General features: G+C 52.0%; 1 protein-coding gene across 5 annotated transcripts in view; it reads right to left on the bottom strand.

Annotated features, from left to right (window-relative positions):
• ATOSB (atos homolog B) overlaps positions 1–16,791 on the bottom strand; it is a 38,887-nt gene that overhangs the window by 11,831 nt on the left and 10,265 nt on the right. Inside the window, exons 1-2 of one of the 5 annotated variants that reach the window (XM_071425672.1) lie at positions 2,628–3,141; positions 1,733–1,830 (exon numbers count right to left, since the gene is read on the bottom strand). The exons of 2 other annotated variants lie outside the window; for them this stretch is intronic. The gene's annotated coding sequence lies outside the window, so the exon portion shown is untranslated. Of the gene's footprint in view, positions 1–1,732; positions 1,831–2,067; positions 2,116–2,627; positions 3,142–16,791 lie in introns of those variants that run through there. 2 more of the 5 variants (XM_071425671.1, XM_071425673.1) reach the window with 2 other exon arrangements.

Here is a 16,791-nt window from a genome sequence, read left to right as displayed (position 1 = left end):
GGGTCAGGGACTTGGCTTACCTGCTGGTTCCATTCCTATTAGCACATTCAGGGGGAAACCAGGATTAACAGACCATGTTCTCAGTCTGGAGGCAATAGAGCAGGATGGTGTGTGAGGATGGTGAGTGAGGATGGTGAGTGAGGACAGGTTCCTGGCTGGGCAGTGCAGCAGCGGTACCACATGTCGGGCTGCAGCCTTCAAAAGGATCTGTTGTTGTTCTGTGTACTGTTGAGCTGTACTGTGCCAGCCAGAGAGGAAGCAGGATGAGTGTGGGGCAGGGAGGGTATCTGTCATGAGGCAGAGCCCTTGGGAGCCTGGCAGGTAGCACTGGTAGCACAGCACCAGTGCAAGGCAGAGAGCAAGAGAGCCAGTCAAAAGGGACACATGGCCAGTGGACAAGAAGCTTTGACCTGGGCACTGCTGCATGGGACGGAGCACCAGCCTGGTGGCTGGCAGTGCCAAGAGGGGTCTTTGCAGAATTTAGACCACAAAAAACCCCAAACCAATGCCTAAGTCACTTTTGCTGCCTTCTCTCCTGCTTCCTCTCATGGGAAGACACTGGTGGCCTCACTGAGGGGGGTGAAGCAGGAACCACACAGCCAGGAAGGAGAAGGGCCACCATTAGAAGAGGGCAAATAAACATCCTCAGAACAAGCGGAGTACAAGGCAAGAGAAGAGGCAACACAAACTGCTGGAAACAGACTGTCTGGAGGATAAATCATAACTCTATTGGTCCTACCTGAACCTAAGGAGAAGGAAAGAAATCTAAGCAGTGTGAGCAAAAAACCCAGGAGCTCCCTGGCACAGGCTAAGAGCAGTGCTTGTGAAGTGCCAGCAGGCAGAAAGTTTCCATCACAACCCTGAAGGATGGCAGCACTAACAGCAATGCTGCCACCAGAGAAGGGTTCCTGCACAGTCTGACAGACGAGGCATCTCACCATCAGGAGAGAGACAGACATGTGAGCTGGGGACTACCTCCAGTACTGTAGCAGAGGTGGCAATCCCAGGGAGAAGCTAACAAGATACTAGAGGAACAAACTGTGCCTGAAGGGAAAAATGACCACTGGCCATGGCTCTGTCGCTATCCTGAAATTCAGGCTAGGGAGGAAGAAGCTGACACTTGGTGAAAACAAGAGAGAGGAAGAAGGAGAGGGAGGGGGAATGGATACAGAGGGAGGGAGCTTCCTTGCCCCCACTGCAAGGGCAAGTGCTGCTCTCGAGGGTCCTCAGGAGGCCTCCTGCCGTGCCAGATTTATGCAGCTGCAGAGCCTCGTTCAGTGTTAGCCCCTGCTAGGAATGGAGAGGAGGCCTGAGCCCAGAGAGGAAGGATGGGGCAAGAGGTATTGCCCATGTCACAAGTGCAAGCTCCTAGGAACCACCAGACAGAGCTTTTACAGAGACAGAGACCCAACACCACCCTGTGCCCACAGCACCGTGTCCCTGAGGTGCTGCTGCTCCCTCCCATCTCCTGGGAGGCAGCACTGACAGGGTGCAGAAGCCCCCAGGAACAGAGCAGCCCTCTCTGCAGTGCATCTTGCTGAGGCTCCAAGCTGCAGCAACCTCCTCAAGGGCTGAGGTCTGCCCAGCAACATGCAGTGCCTCCCCAGCCCTAGCCCCACACTCAGGTGCCGCAGGGACTGAGCCCTTCTGCTCGGCCAAGTCGGGATAACACAATGAAACCTCTCCTGGGAGGTGGGGGAGCCGGAGCAGAGCTCCCAGCCCAGGGACTTACCCCTTCCCTCTGATGCCCCACGTCCAGGCACGGATCACCTCCACACACCTTTCCCAGGTGCCTGGCTTGCACACGGCGATGCTGACAATAGCCTGCGGCTGGGAAGGGGGGTTTACAGGGTCTGCAGGCAGATCCCACTATGCGACAGCCACCTGTGTAAAGCTTTCCCCCACGTCCAACCCCCTCCCCGCCAGCCTCCCCTCCACGCACGGCTGCCCCTCTTCCCAGGAAAGCGCAGTCAAAGAATGAAAAGCAGCTTAAAATCCGGCAGGACAATCGGGCAGCTCTCCAAGGCCGACAGCACCCCCTGCCCACCCAGCCCAGCAGGTTCAAACCTCTGCAATACAGCCCACGGCCGCTCAGCTCCAGTGTTCGACTGGGAGCCCAGGAAACCTGCAGCAGGCAGGGCAGGGAAATCCCATGCAGCAGCCGCTTACAGGGAGGACAGCCCAGGTTGAGGACAGACCTTTGTCTCTGCCTGCCTGTCTCGCTCGCTCGCTGCCGGAGGAGGAAGAGGGGGGCGGTGGGGGACAGCGAGCAAAGATAACACCCCTAGGAGGGATGTCACAGCCACGTTAATCACTTGGAATTCCAGCCAGCGCGCCGCAAATATGGGCAGCAAATGGAGATGCTCAAAGCTCTAAAATAATTGGATCCTTTCACAAGAGCCGAGCCCAGAATCCAGCATAGGAATTCAGTCCCCGCTGGAAGTCGAGAGATCAAATACATGGAGAGGCAGGCGCAGCACAAGGCAATCCTCAGCCACTGCTGTATCCAGCTCCATAGCCTTTGGCATTGCTTTAATCTCAGGTGCCTTCCCAGCGGGAGCGAGGGAGGACCACAGCGGAGAGCCCGAGTGCCCAGCTGAGGACCGGCCCCTTCCCATACAACTTACTCGACTTGTGGCAAGGTGTAGAAGCGCTGTCACTGCAAAAGAGGGTTTTGTGAGGGAGACCAGCTGCCTCGAAGCCTTGCTCGACCGGAGGAACGGTCCATGGGATGGAGACCTCTGAAGCTGCTGTTTGGCCTCCGCTGCCCTGCAGGGGATTTGCCTGGCCCGGCAGGATTCCCAGCCCGCATCACATTCCCGGCGAGACGCACACGCGGCACATGTAGGCTCCTGCTCGGCGCCTCAACGGCAATGAAAAGGCACAGAGGCTTCTGCCAGAAAACAAAGAGGCAGCGGCAGAGCTGGGGGTGGGGAAAACTCTCCGCTGCCCAAGAGGATCCCTGCAGAGGCAGCAGGATGCTGCTAGGCTCCACCACAGCTATTCACCCCCGTTAGCCCGAGGTGGCACCTACTTGCCTGACACAGGGAGTTGAGGGTGGGCAAGCCCCTATTCCCCTCCCCGAGGCAGCACCCGGGTTGAGAAGTGCTGGAGGACATGAGCCAGGCCCAGGATAACAGCTGCCCACAAGCAGCAAATTTCTCTGTGCTGACTCCACATCATAAAAAGCCGTGTCTTTTCACCTCGGGGTAGCTGCTGCACAGGGGAGGGTGCAGCCAGCACTGCACCTGCAAGCCCTGGGGAGACCCATGGCATTGGACTTGGGGCAGCATAGTGGCCTCAGCAGTCACCTTGTGGCAAGAAAGAATGTGAAAGCAAGCCCCTGGCCACCCAGGCACTGGGACATGTCAGCCAGCTCCCTTCCAGCCCTCCTGTCCCTCTTCAGGGGTGGTAGCCTGAGGAACAGGCCCAGGGGACCTCAGCCACCGATGACCCTGCAGACTGGCTGTTCCAGTCCAGAGCTTGGTGCCAACTGAAACCAATGGAAAATTTTCCACCGTGTGATTACCAAGTCACATGCCTGTGCAGCCAGTCATAGAATGGCTTTGAGAAGGCAAGTGGATCTGGCCAAGGACAGGGACCAATTCTGGTCTGCACTGCATGATACCTGAGGTCTCTGGCCATGACCAAGGCACCAATGCACTGACACAGCTCAAATTCAATAAGGATGTTTGTCCAAGGGACACATTCTCCAGACCCAGTCTGGATGAGGCCCTCACCATTCTAAGTGATCTACACATTTTAGCACTAAGAGTCCCTTTTATCTGATCTTCTAAGAGGAAGAATAACACCCTGAAGTTGGTGTCTGCATCAGAAGCCCTGCAAACTGTATACTAACCTGTTTAACTCAATTCCAGTGGTAAGACAATCACTTACAGTAATTTCCCTCCTGCCAGCTCCCTGTCCTGGGCTGTGCACCATGGGAAGCATGACCTAGGGGTGCAGTCTGAACAGCCCAGCCCCTTTTCCAGCACTATTAGCTGCAGAAACAGGAGCCTCTGACACGGACCTTACTCTGGTGGTAAGGTGATGTTATGCAAGCTAGAAGACAACACAGAAATCAGCAGGTGATGGTAGCCCTGTTGCTCCCAGCTCTGCCATCCCCTCTTTTCTCCCTCTATCACCACTGTATACAGCCACAGGGATCCAAAGCCTCCTTACCTCCTTCTGTATCCTGATGCCCTGTAGCCATTCACACAGCCTAAACCCAGATGCACAACACTGTCCCTTCCCCACATCCTTTGTCCTTCCTTCCCCACAGCAGCTGGGCTCTGTACCCCCACAAATGTGCTCCTGCTCATTCCCACCTCACTCTCAACCACCATCAGACCCTGTCCTGTTTCCATGAACCCCCACGGCAAGCTCCCAGCTCTCACCTGTGCTCTGTTGCCTCCTGACTGCTGCAGTTCATGCCTCAACTTACCCCAGGCCCCTCCCATTCCCGACTGTCACACACCCACAGCCCCACCCGCCCAAGGCTCCTTGCACACACTCCCCTGATGAATCCCTGACACGCGACAGACCCACAGCACCATCGCCTTTCTGTACCTCCCCAAACAGTCACCTGGCACCTCAGGGCAGTGGAGAAAGTCCCAGGGATGCTGAATTGCTCTGATCAGCTCCGAATGTCAAAGAGGGAGTAGGCAAATGGCTTGCAGTGGGGAGGGCAGCAAGGATTGTGCACTGCAGCATTTGCCCCGTGGGAACTGCCCCTCCCCAGCGCAAGCCCTCTTGCAATACACTTCCCTTTACTGTAAGAGCCCTCCAAGGGAGGTGCTTGAGCACAGGCACTTGGGCTCCTGCTTGGTTACCAAGCTGCAGCCTGCAGATAAGGCTGCAGCAGCTGTGGGGACATTCAGCATCTTTTCCACTCCCTGTACTAGACATGTACGTGGCACAGGGGGAGGAGATACCACACACACACACACACACACACACACACACACGACTGTGCACACACACCCAGCTCACTCATTTCCAGCTGCAATTTAGAAAGGCTCAAGTCTAGCCCAGGTCAGAGTGATGACATGTGATGGACAGGTGTTTGGGCCACAAGGGTGAGGCTTTGTCCATCTTTGATTTTAAGAAGGTTGACACAAACAAGGGCTACTGCAGGAAAGGAGTATTTTCACCATGAATGGAATGTCCTGCACCTTGTCATAGAAAAGGAAAACCTCTCTTTCCTGTAGGACTGAAGGTGAAACACCCTGCTGGACTTAGGAAAAGGGACACACAACTGTCATCTAAACATTCACAGTGTTGCCCATAATGAAGGCAGTGTGACCAGAAGGCCCTAAGAAGGAAAACATGGGGGTAAGAGGGGTTGTAGGTGTATCCATTTGAAGGGCAGCAGGAGACATGATCCAGCTCCTATTACACCCCATGAAACTGCAAACCTCCTTGTCCACAAGAGTGAACCACCCCTGGGGCCCCACAGACAGCAGAGGCAACTAAGTCAAAAGCATCTTCACCCTGGTGGTTGATCCATGCCCTGAGGACAGAGATGTTCCTCTAGACCTGACCCTCCTAGGGAGACAAAGCCTTGAGAAACCGAAGAGCTCTCCATGGCCTACCAGAAACCAGCTCATCTCCTGCCACACAGCATTGCTCCTGCAGCTGGGAACAGACCTCAGGGATCTCTTGGCCCAAACCACCAGATCCTGCTGCTCCTGATGTGCAGGAGAGTACTGTAACAGGGATATCCAAGTAAAGCCAGCATGCCCAGAGCAGCGTTGAGCTACGTGTGGACTGCCAAGGAAGGGAGAGCGGAGTGCACAGGGACCAGGCAGCCCAGTGTCAACAAGCCCAAGTGAAAGACTGAAAGGAGCAACTTCAGAAGGGATCTGGGGACTAACATGGTTTTTGAAAATGTTCTAGACCTTGAAAACTCACATGAAGGGAGCTCAAACTTCCATCCAGCCTCTGCCAGATGAGAAAGCAGATGTAGCTACTGCTGCAGGTCAGCTTAACCCAGGCACCAAGGCTAAGGCAGACCCGTTTGTTCTGGTTCATTACTCTTGCAGACAGGATGGGCCAAACACTGTAAACACCCTCTGAACACTTACACACCAGACATGGGCTTCTGCAGCATCAGACACCAGGTCAAAGCTCAGAGACACAATAAATCACAGAGCAAAGTTGTTCCTGAAGACAAGGCTCATAAGACTGCCAGCAGCCAGCCTTGCAAAAGGACAGGATCAGGAAAAGAGCAGCCATGAGAATAAAAGGTTGGCAAAGAAACAGAAAATACTGGGAGCAAATAATTCTTTCCAGACAGTGCTTTGGGCTCATCTCAGCATCCATCTGCTGAGGATGGTCAAGCAGCTGCAACCTTTAAAAAAAGCTACCAAGTGACTTCCTTTCCAATCACCACTATCTCTGGGACAGGCACCATGGGGAAGATAAACTTTCCATCTGGAGGGCTGGAGGCCAGAATCCTCATGAGTCTTCCAAAAACACCAGCACCCCCCTACACATCACAGCTCTGTGCTTCCAGCAGAGCAAGGAGGATGCTTTACATCCTGTGCTTCACTGCCCACTGGTTTCTTGTGCTCTTGTGGGAAGGAAATAATGCAGACTTACAGAGAGATGGGTGCTCCAGCTAAGAGAAGCTGTGACAAGTGAATGAGCTGAGGAATGCTCCTAAGGCAGTTCCTCCATCTCTCACCACACAGATGAGTCCAAGTGAGAAGAGGACAGACAGAACAAGACCCTGAGCCCTCCACATACCTCCAAACTGGTCAATCCAATAGTCCATGAGATATGACATCGCCAAACAACCTGAGAACTGCAGAACTGAGAACCAACAGTGGGGAGAGACCTCAGAGAGTTTGGGTCCAATTATGTTAACAGCAGGGCCAAGTTCAAGCAAACTGCTTGGGGTTTGCCCATGCCAGGGGCTGAAAGTCACCAAGTGTGGAAACTGCCCCCCTTCTCTGGGCCCTATTCCAGAGTCAACTGCCTTGCAGGGAAATATTTTTCCTAATATCTAATTAGAATTTCCCTCACGTGAAATTGCTTCTCATCCTGCCCCTGGGCACTTCCCAAGAGAGCCAAGCTGCAAACCCACAGCTTGCAGCAGCAGGAGGAGCCCCCTTCACTGCCTGCCCTCCCCCAGGCTGCACAAGCCCACCACTCTCAGTCTCTGCCCACAAGAAGCCAGAGCTCCAGCTCATTACTGCAGAGTGCTGGAGCCTGCTGGGCTCCATCCTGCCCAGCCAAGGGTGCCACCAGGGAGGATGGGAGGTACCTGCGCTTGCCTCCCTTGAGGATGGCGAAAAAAGAGACTCATTTCAGCCTGAGATCAGCAGAAGCTGCTTGTGTTCAAGTACCTGATCCTTGCTGTGGTTGGTAGCAATACTAGTGCCTGCTGCAACACACCTACATTATTCTAAGACAGAATTCCCAAGTACCTGCTCCAATAAGTTTGGTCCTAGACACAGGGATCTTTGGTTGTGCTGCTGTAGCACTGATACCAAGGCTGCCTCCACCATGCCCATGAGAGACCTGTCTGCAGGAATGATGAGCAGGACAATTAGGAGTCCAACTCAGCAGAGACCAGCTGTGCTAGATGGAAACCCAGCAGTCCAGAGCAGGTCCCTTGATGAGAGAAGCAGCCATCTGCAGCCCTGGCAATACCCTCAAGGGTCTGCAGCAGAGCCCAGGTCACACAATGGGTTTTGAAGGCAACAACCACCCAAGTCCACAAATCTCCAGTGTATTATCTGCATCCCAGCTCTTCCTCCATGCTGTCTTCACTCAATCCAGAGCTATTTGTTTATCATTCTCTGCCCCAACAAGTATCATTCATTTTCCCATACTGCATCTGCTCTCTCAGACAATTGGGCCGGATCTGACCAGTACAGAGACTTGCTCAGCTTGCCTAGGGCTGGCTGGACACCCCACTGCCTGTGTGGGGATGAAGATTCACTGGAGGCAGGCATACCTGCTCCCTGCACTCCCTTGCAGTGCTCCTCTTTGGGAAAGCCTCAGCACCAAAGATGCCCCAAGCCTTCCCAGGAGTTCAGCATGTAGCTAAGATCCTGGCCTGCTCCCAAGGCACAGGCATTGCCTTCACCTGCTAAGCCCTGTGGCTTTCCCAGCTCTCCTCTGGCAAGCTCAGCCCATCTCCCAGGCACTCAGCATGAGCTGCCAGACCCTTGGTCTCCCTTAAAGCCCTGTCCTACACAAGCACCTGCCTTCTGCTTTCCACTGACTCATTCCCCTGTGATTCACCCTCTCCTGACTAACCCATCTCTGCCACAGCCCCATGCACGAAGGGAGAGAGTGTGTGTGTGTGTATGCAAAATGGGCAATTTTGGACACACACACACACACACACACACACACACACAGAGACTCTGCAAGGCAGCAAACTGGTCAGGGAGCCTAGCCATGCCAGAACCCTCGCTCCCACAGCACCCAAGAGGGGCAGGGGTGACACCACTGGCTCAAGTGCATTGTGGGGAGAAGGGGCAGAGGCAGGCTGGGAGTGCTGCCAAGATAAGGAGCAATGCTAGGGGAGGGCTTCCTCCAGGCTCCGAGGCTGCCTTCCAGGCAAACCCATTCCCTTTATCAGCCCAGCCCTGCTGGCTGTGGGAGGGTTACCCAGCACTGCCACAGCTCAGATCCACAGGCAAGATGTCTGCCAGCTAAGCTGCCTTTGGGTACACCCAAACATGCTCCTCCAGGCTGTGCCTCTTCCTGGTTTTACTCTCCAAGGTGGCCAGATTCCCGGGAGACATAAAATTATTTCTTCTAAGCATGGCTACAGTCAGCTGTGCTAATGCTGCCGTGCAGGCAGGGCCCACAGGCTTGGCCAGTTCCTGAGTGTGGACAGTGCAAGTCATGCACATGGTCTGGGTACACACAGATCCTCTGCAGGCTGCTGCTCTGACTGGCAATTCCCTAATGCTTGGGGCTGAGGTTCAAACAGGCTTTGCCCCACATCCTTTCCCTCCCTTCTTTTCCACATCCTGGCCTGTTCCTGAGCCACACACACTGCTTCCACCTGCTAAGCCCTTCCAAGGGCTGTCCACGTAACCTCAGTCTCCTCAGAGGGACCAGAGCAAACAGAGGTGACAAGAGGAAGATGGCACTGTGCAGCTGTGCCAGGCCCAGCGAGAGCTGTGGCACACCCAGGGGCTCTGCACCTCCATCTGTGTCTGAGCACAGGAGAGCTGTGGTGTGAGCACGAGATGCTGCTCCATGCAGCACACCCAGTCACAGACCTGCACCCCTGCCTGTCAGAGCTCGAGGATCCATTTCCTATTGGCTACAGCAGAAAATTACTGGCATCACACAGGCTCTTCTCTCACTCTTTCCTCTCCACATCACATGGGTCACAGTCACGCACAGACAAGGGACTCTGGTCCCTTCCACCCAGGAGCACTTGGCCATCTGCAGCATTTTGCCTGCAGCCACACACAGGATACTTGGGGCAAGTATACTGCAAGAGAACAGGTCAATGGAGCATTATGTCTTCAGCAGGGTCATGCAGCCCCAGCTTAGACAGAAAGCCCTGACACCCAGGAGTTAAGGCCAAAGTAAATTGTATTTTGGCCAGGGAGCGAGGGACAACACTTTGGGCTGGAATGTCACATATTAATAGGCACAAAGAATGATTTTCTGCCAAAGCTCAGGACTGTATGCCAGAACTGCTGCTTCTCCCTGGACTTCTAAACTTTTGATCCTCACTATGTATACACAGAGCCTCTTTTCTCAGGACAACAAAATCCAAGTTTTTGCCCCATGGCATCCTTATGGGCTCCTGCAGCTTCCCCGGCACAGCACCCCTCCTCTCATGAGGATGCTGCAGTACTTCACATCCCTTCTAGGAAAGCAGGGGGGAGATCCATAGTGCTCAGCACCTGTCAGCAGAGCCAACACCATGGCCACAGTGTCACTAAGGTCACAGCAACTGGGCAAGCTCCTGAACGGAACTCAGCAGCCACCAGCAGGATGGACCAGCAATTTAAATGCACGTGCTTAAATCAGCCTACCACCACTGAAAAGGTGGGCTTGTCTACAAACTCTGGGAGCCTCTGAGAGAGCAGCAACAAAACTGTATGAGCTCTTGGACATGGTCAGCTCCCTAACATGGTCCCCAAGCACAGAGGAAGCAGGACTGCCCTACATCCAGTTAAGCAGCTGGGGACTGATCCAATTTGAGCCAGACTGACTGACTTTTGAGCCAGACTTTCCTGCCACACCCTTCTTTGTGACTAACAGAGGGGTAACATCCCATCTGCAACATCCCTCTCCAGCTGGGATGGGAGAAGGAGCAGAGCAGAGACAGCCAAGCTCTTCTTGATTCTGACATCTTTCCCACACCAAGGGGAACTCTTGCAAGTGCCTCATGTTCCCCTTCTGCAGTCCAGGTGGATGAAAAGAGTGGCAGAGTGTTCACCCAGAATACAGTGAGTAGACGCTGCTGTCTTCAAACAGCACATTCCAGGTCAGCAACCTGGAACTACCAGCAGAGAGGAGCCCATTTATCCACCTTATGTTTGTTAGTGGCAAGCTTCTGCAGCACAGGTGATGCCAAAGGGTGAGAAGAGGGGATTTGGAGCAACAACAGATGAAAGAACTCAGGCCTTCTCAAAGTCAATGCTAAGCAGCAACTAGTCCATGAAGTTGATGCTTCTGCTGAAACAGCTCCTGGTTAATGAGACAGATACACAGAGAATGACCCCAATAACAGGCTGGCTACCAAGGTGAGCAGATGTTTGGGTTTCTGAGAGCACCAAAACAAGCCTCCCTTCTCATGCAGCTCTGTGCTCCCACAGTCCTGCCCTTCTAGCGCTTGAAAAAGTAGAGAAGCCTCTGGGCTGCTAACCTAAGTGGTGGCTGAAGAGACCCCCATGGGATATTAACTGGAATCAGCTATCATCTCCCAGGCAGAGCCCAAACAGTCCTTTGCTCCAAAAATCACATCTGAGGTCACCTGAACCAACATAAAGATCAGAAATGGAATTACTTTAAATAAAATATCAGATGGATGAGCACACCTGTGCCAGTGGATGGAGCTGAATGGCCAAATGCCTGATAAGTTGGTAATTGAAATCTGAAAGTTTTAAGGACTAAACCACTAAACCATGTTTTTCTGTATGTCTTGGATGCATTGGCTGGATGGCTCATCCCATCCAAAGCTCAAGATGGAAACTACCTGTGTCCACTCTTCATCCTGCTGCAGGAAAGGAAACAGAGGTTTCTGCCATCCTTCTTTTCCCTAGCTCCTTTTGCTGGACCCTCTGCTGCTGTGCCCCATGGATATCCTGAGCAGACAACATTAAGAAGAGGGGCTTGGAAACCATCTAGAATTAGGCTTCCCTGCTCAGCTACACATGAAAAATCCAGGTCTAGTTCAGGTGGTAAGAAGCTTCCTCTTCTGTCGAGGCAAAATGTCCCTGTAGGCACCAGAGACGCTCCTCTTCTGCATTTTGGAAAGATCCTCCCTTACAGGCACTGCCTTTTACCCTCTGCTGCCTTCACCAGCCCTGAGCAGGCTGGAGAGGCCCGCCCAAGTTCTGGGTACACCAGAGGTGCTGCTTATTCAGGTGTCATGTGTGAGGCAGCTGTAAATGCAATAGGGGGGAGGGAATGAGGTGGAGCAAAACCAAACCACCCAAAAATCTCAGGGAGAAGGTACCCAGCCTTGCGTTCAGACATTATTTACCCCAGGATACAGTTCCAGTTTTCACCTGGTCTTAAAGCTCTCCACTAAGTTGCTCTCACTGACTTTCACAATTTCTTTTCTCTCTGCCCCACTTCCAGCAGGGACCTCAAAGGCTGCTGCCTCCCAGCAAAAGGGTCTCCATGACCTTTGTAATTCAACACACTGGGAAAGGCTCAATCAATTCCCTCTATTCCTAGGCCAGCACAGACCTTAAAAGCCCTCTTTGTTCCTGTTTCAAACCCTATCCCACAACCATGTCTTAACCCTTAGATGACTGCCTCAAATGAAGAGAGTTTCACAGAAGCAAGGTGGATTGCAGCATCCAGGGGAAGCTGGACCTAGCCTCCACTTACAAAAGAGCTGTACTGAAAATCTGCTGGTGGCTCGAAGGAAGCATCAGACACACACAACAGGGTGGGATGGATGTCTCTGGCCATGCTCATCATCATTGCAAACTACTGTGCCTTACACTGCTGCAACAACACAGGCAGGCTTTGGGCTTACACCTCTTTATCATCACCTGGTTTTGCTCTGCCTGCCCTCAGTTCAGCAGATTTACTACAAAACATGCTCCATGCATGCAGATTTGGGGTTACACAGAGAAATAGGGATGAGGAAGGAAACAGCTGGGATTGGGCACCTCCATTGTCAGTCTTACAAGGACTCCTCTGCTCCTGTCCCCAGGTAGAGCCATTGCTCCATGACCAGGAGCAAATCAAAGCCAGCAAGTGATGCCAGGTTGTTACTACACAGCCTGCACACTGATTCTTGCCTTGTCTGAGACAAGCTCAGACCCTCATCCAGACGAGCAGCCCAAAGTCACAAACTGGGGAAGCAGTGCTATGGGACTGTGCATAATTACACACCCTGGACATAGGAATGCAGAGGACATGGAAGGTACAGCCACGTCTCACTTCCCAGCATGGTCCCTGGCACAGGAAAAGGCAGGATGGAGCAAGGGCTGCCAAAATCGCCAGCTCTGCAGCTGGAACAGAGCTGCCCAACCACATCCTGAAACACCAGTTCCATGGCAGACAGAACCAGCTTGTACCACTGCACCCCAAAATACCACCCCAGCAGACAGGATGGGGTATAGGGCCACCTTGCAGCACCCTAAAATGCCATTTCCTATCAGCTGCTGTAACTTCCCCTCTGCCCCTTTCTGGTCCTGCTCCACCCCCTTCCTTGTCCTCAGGCTTCAGGGAAACTGAGTCACAGCATGCTGACCCTGCCCTGAGGAAGGAGATGGGTGGGCAGCCCCCAGCCCCTGGCACAGCATGGGGAGTGGAGCAAGAGTGGTACCGAGACCTCTGAGAACCCCAGTGATGGGGAGGGATTAAAAGGTACCCACATATTCTACACCAAGCAGTTTTCCCAATTGTCAATCTCCTCTGTTCCCACCTCTCTTAAAGCAGGAGTTGGCCCCAATCTGCTGCTGGCCATACACACTGCACCCAGCTCTCTGGGCTACACAAACTGACCCATCTGCTCTCTGCCACCAGAGGGGACCAGGATATGCAGGATATGCAGTAACTTAGCATAGCCCAGGAAAAAAAAAAAAAAAAAAAAAAAAAAAAAAGACCCAGATATAGTGTTATAAATCAGAAGAGTGCTGTAGGTCTCAAAAGGCCGGTAGGGGACTGGATGAGAACAAGTCATTGCATTCTCTACCTTAAAGTAAAGACTTGATACTCTGGTCCAGCTCTAGGAGCTGGTAGGCTTCCAGGTACTGACCTCAGGCTCTCTGTTTTTATCACACACCTACAGAAACCCTTTTGAGGGCCTGCTAAGCAGTAAAGCTTCCCTGGGCCAGGTCTACAGCAGTGTACAGCCACAGCAGAACCCTTTAAAATCCCTGACTGGTGCAGTAACAAACCACCACTCATCTATCTGCCTGGGAGACAGATAAGTTAAAGATTTGTTAATTCAGGCTCTGGGTCAGATGTATCACAAATGTTATTAAAGTTATGGTTTCTTGAGTATGGTTTCTCAAGATTGCAGTGAGGTCAAGAGTCCAACATTGCCCGGTTCAGCTGGGACAAAGAATGGGAAAACTGAACTCAAACTGCAAAAAATGCACAGCTATTACACACTGCTCATCTGTAAGTCTCCTGGCATCTTTTCTCAGGCTTCTGTCTTCTTGATTGCCTTGCTCCACCTTCCTGGGGACTCTCTGAAAACTGACCCTTTCACCCCTCCCTGGGGAAGTGTGTTAAGGTGGTATTTGCTGTTATTGTCATGCAAAGCATAACATTATTGCAATACCCTTGCCCTAGCTCTATCTCCCAGGACAACATAATACTAGATGAAATTCATTATCCCCTATCACTTTATGGTACTATCTTTTAATGTCTCTGATAAGACACATCAGAGACGTATTGAGTTTCAGGCCAGCTCACTCCAAAGGAAATTCTCTCTTGCCTTACAGGGATTTGCAAAAATGATTCCTCTTCAGTACCAAAAAAAACCCCAAACCACCATAAAAAAGTAATTAAAAAACCCCAACCCACAAACCAAAAAAAAAAAAAAAAAAAAACAAACCCAAAAAAAACCCAGAAAACCTACACTCCAAAAATAGCACTCGAAGGTTCACTTAAGGACAGAATTTGCCTTTTCTCTCCAGACCACCACTTTGGTCAGACCTTTCCCAGGCTCTGGAGGGCAGCATTCTCACTGCTGCTCAAACAGCTTCATCAGCAATGTTTGGAGTCCTGTAGCGAGGAAGCTTTAAGAGTGAGATGCCTGTTCCTTCCCAAAAGTGCCCAGTACACCAACACAGGCATTTCCTGGTAAACTGTTCCTCCTTGCTTCCAGCCTCTACTACAGGGGTGGCCTCTGATAGCAGCCTTCCTCCGGAAACATCACTGCCTTTTGCTCAGTTACTCCAACACTGTCATATTGTGGGGAAACAGAATTAAACAGCTGAAATCTGTAATAAATCATTCCTACTGAGCTGCCAGGGAAATTGCTGCACAGAAGAAAGAGAAGAGCTGTAAGTCTGTTTCCTCAACAAATCTAAGCCACAAAACAGCCTTTGGTTACAGGGAACAGGCACAACAGCAAGAGGAGCACTTTCAGGGTGGCAGATTGATGTCACCAGTTTTTCTGTTCTCTCTGTCTCCATATTTATTACATGGCCAGAACAGATCATTGCAAATACCTTAAGATCCCAGACTGTCAGCCTAGGAAAGAGGCTGGCAGACCAGATCTAGATGAAAAGCCTGAGAATATTCTTGTTCCTCAAAAACAGCTTTTATTTTTAGCTTTTGCTGCTGTTAAAAGATGAACTGAAAACAAAGCTCGGACTCCCTACTCTTGATGCCATAACTGCTTTATTTTGCTGGCAGCCACAGCAGAGAGGATCTTGAGAATTACGCCCTTTGTCCACTGCTGGCCCAGCTATGCTAATCTCATCAGCAATGCAAACGCTGGTATAGAAAGGGCTGAGTGGCAGTGCCGGCCTGACAGCTCCAGCAGCGCTGACTGGCAATAAGCAAACCCTGGCATCCAGGCATTTTCTCCCGGCCTGAATGGAGCTAAGGGTTGGCTCTTGCAAGCCATTCTTCATGCATCTTCCAGACAATCTGTATAGCACAGCTGGACTCAGCTACCTTCTCACAATTTAGGGAATGTAGGTAGAAACACCCACAGAGTCGAAGTTTCCATTTGGTCTCACTGATCTATCACCTCTCTGCTGAAATCCCCACCACTCTTCCCACAGCAGCAGGATGCAGGTTGGTCCTGATGTCCCACAAGGCACTGTCCAATTTTTCAGAGTGACACTGCTCAGGATGGTGTCCCCACCTGATTACAAGTAGGCATGCATGTCCTGGACTTGCCTCAGGTAATGGCAGAGGCAAAGCAAAGCAGCATGTAACCCACACAGTACTTTCCCAGCTTCAACACCACGGCTCAGCCAGGAGGAAATCTGTCTTGGCTGCCTCTCCCTAAATGTTTATTCCAGCACTGCCCATCTTAACTCCTCTCCAAACTGGCAGCAGAGTATATGACCCCACTACCTTTGGGCTTTTTTGGTATTTTGTGCTTAAAACTGTGTAGCATGAACAGGTAAGACAGAAAAAGGGGGGCAGCACTTCAGTGATGACATGGTTGTAACTCATGGGGTCACAGCGCCCAAGAGATTGACCCTTGGGCAGCAATCTTGGCAGGCAAGGTGTTTACAAATGATAAAAGAGAAAACATCCTCTGGCCTAGAAAATGGCAATTCCCACCCCAACACACACATATGACCCAGAGCCCCATCTGCTGGGCTCTGCATCACTCCATGATATTCCATAGCACATCCTAGGGCCTTGGTCCAGAGGAAAGAGGAAAAACCACTGGCTGTGAAAGTGGGGTCAGAGGGAACGGCAGGGTGGCTCAATGGACTTTTACCATGCTCTGCCACCACATGCACCCATAATACAATGAAACACCAACTCACACCAAGTGCTGAAGGTCACGTATATGAAAAGCAGCGCTTGTGCTGCTGACCCAAAACTGCCTTCAGTGTCAGGTACCAGTGTCCCAGACTCCTGCATGGGAAGGAAGCTCCAGCCCCCAGTGCAGAGCAAGCTGCTCTCCTCTGAAAGCAGAAGGAACCTGTTGGCAGTGAGAGGGAGGAAGGAGACTGCTGTCCACCGCAGGAGGCTTTCCCAGAGCCTCTGTGTCCCAGGTTCCACCTCCTTGTTTGCTCTCCCTTGGGAACACTAGGGTCTGGAGTCCAGGGAACATTGTGCAAACAAGTCTAGACTATTCGGGAGTTTTAAGATGACTGAAATGCAGAACTGGAGAGAAGTGGGCAGTCCATACAGATCTTACAGAAACCCTACATCACAGAAGGACACTAGGGCATACTGGAAAGGGTGAAACGGTTTTCAGGGCAGTACATGAGGCCTTGTACCCCGGAAAGGAGGGGTCACAGCTCAGGCAAGGATTGTGACATTTGTGAGTATAGAGTTATTTGGGTAGCTCACAGGCATCCTTTCCCATCCATTTTTGAACACCCTAGTCCCAGACAGACTCTGGCCACAGGCACCAGAGCAGCATGTGCCACCCCATGGCAAGCCCACACAACCAGCCTCCATACATCT

This window comes from Agelaius tricolor, unplaced genomic scaffold (assembly GCF_023055355.1).
Source record: "Agelaius tricolor isolate 1412-34295 unplaced genomic scaffold, bAgeTri1.0.p SCAF_4, whole genome shotgun sequence".
NCBI lineage: Eukaryota > Metazoa > Chordata > Aves > Passeriformes > Icteridae > Agelaius > Agelaius tricolor.
Note: the sequence above shows the minus strand (reverse complement) of the source record. Positions and strands in the feature narration are given on the sequence as shown.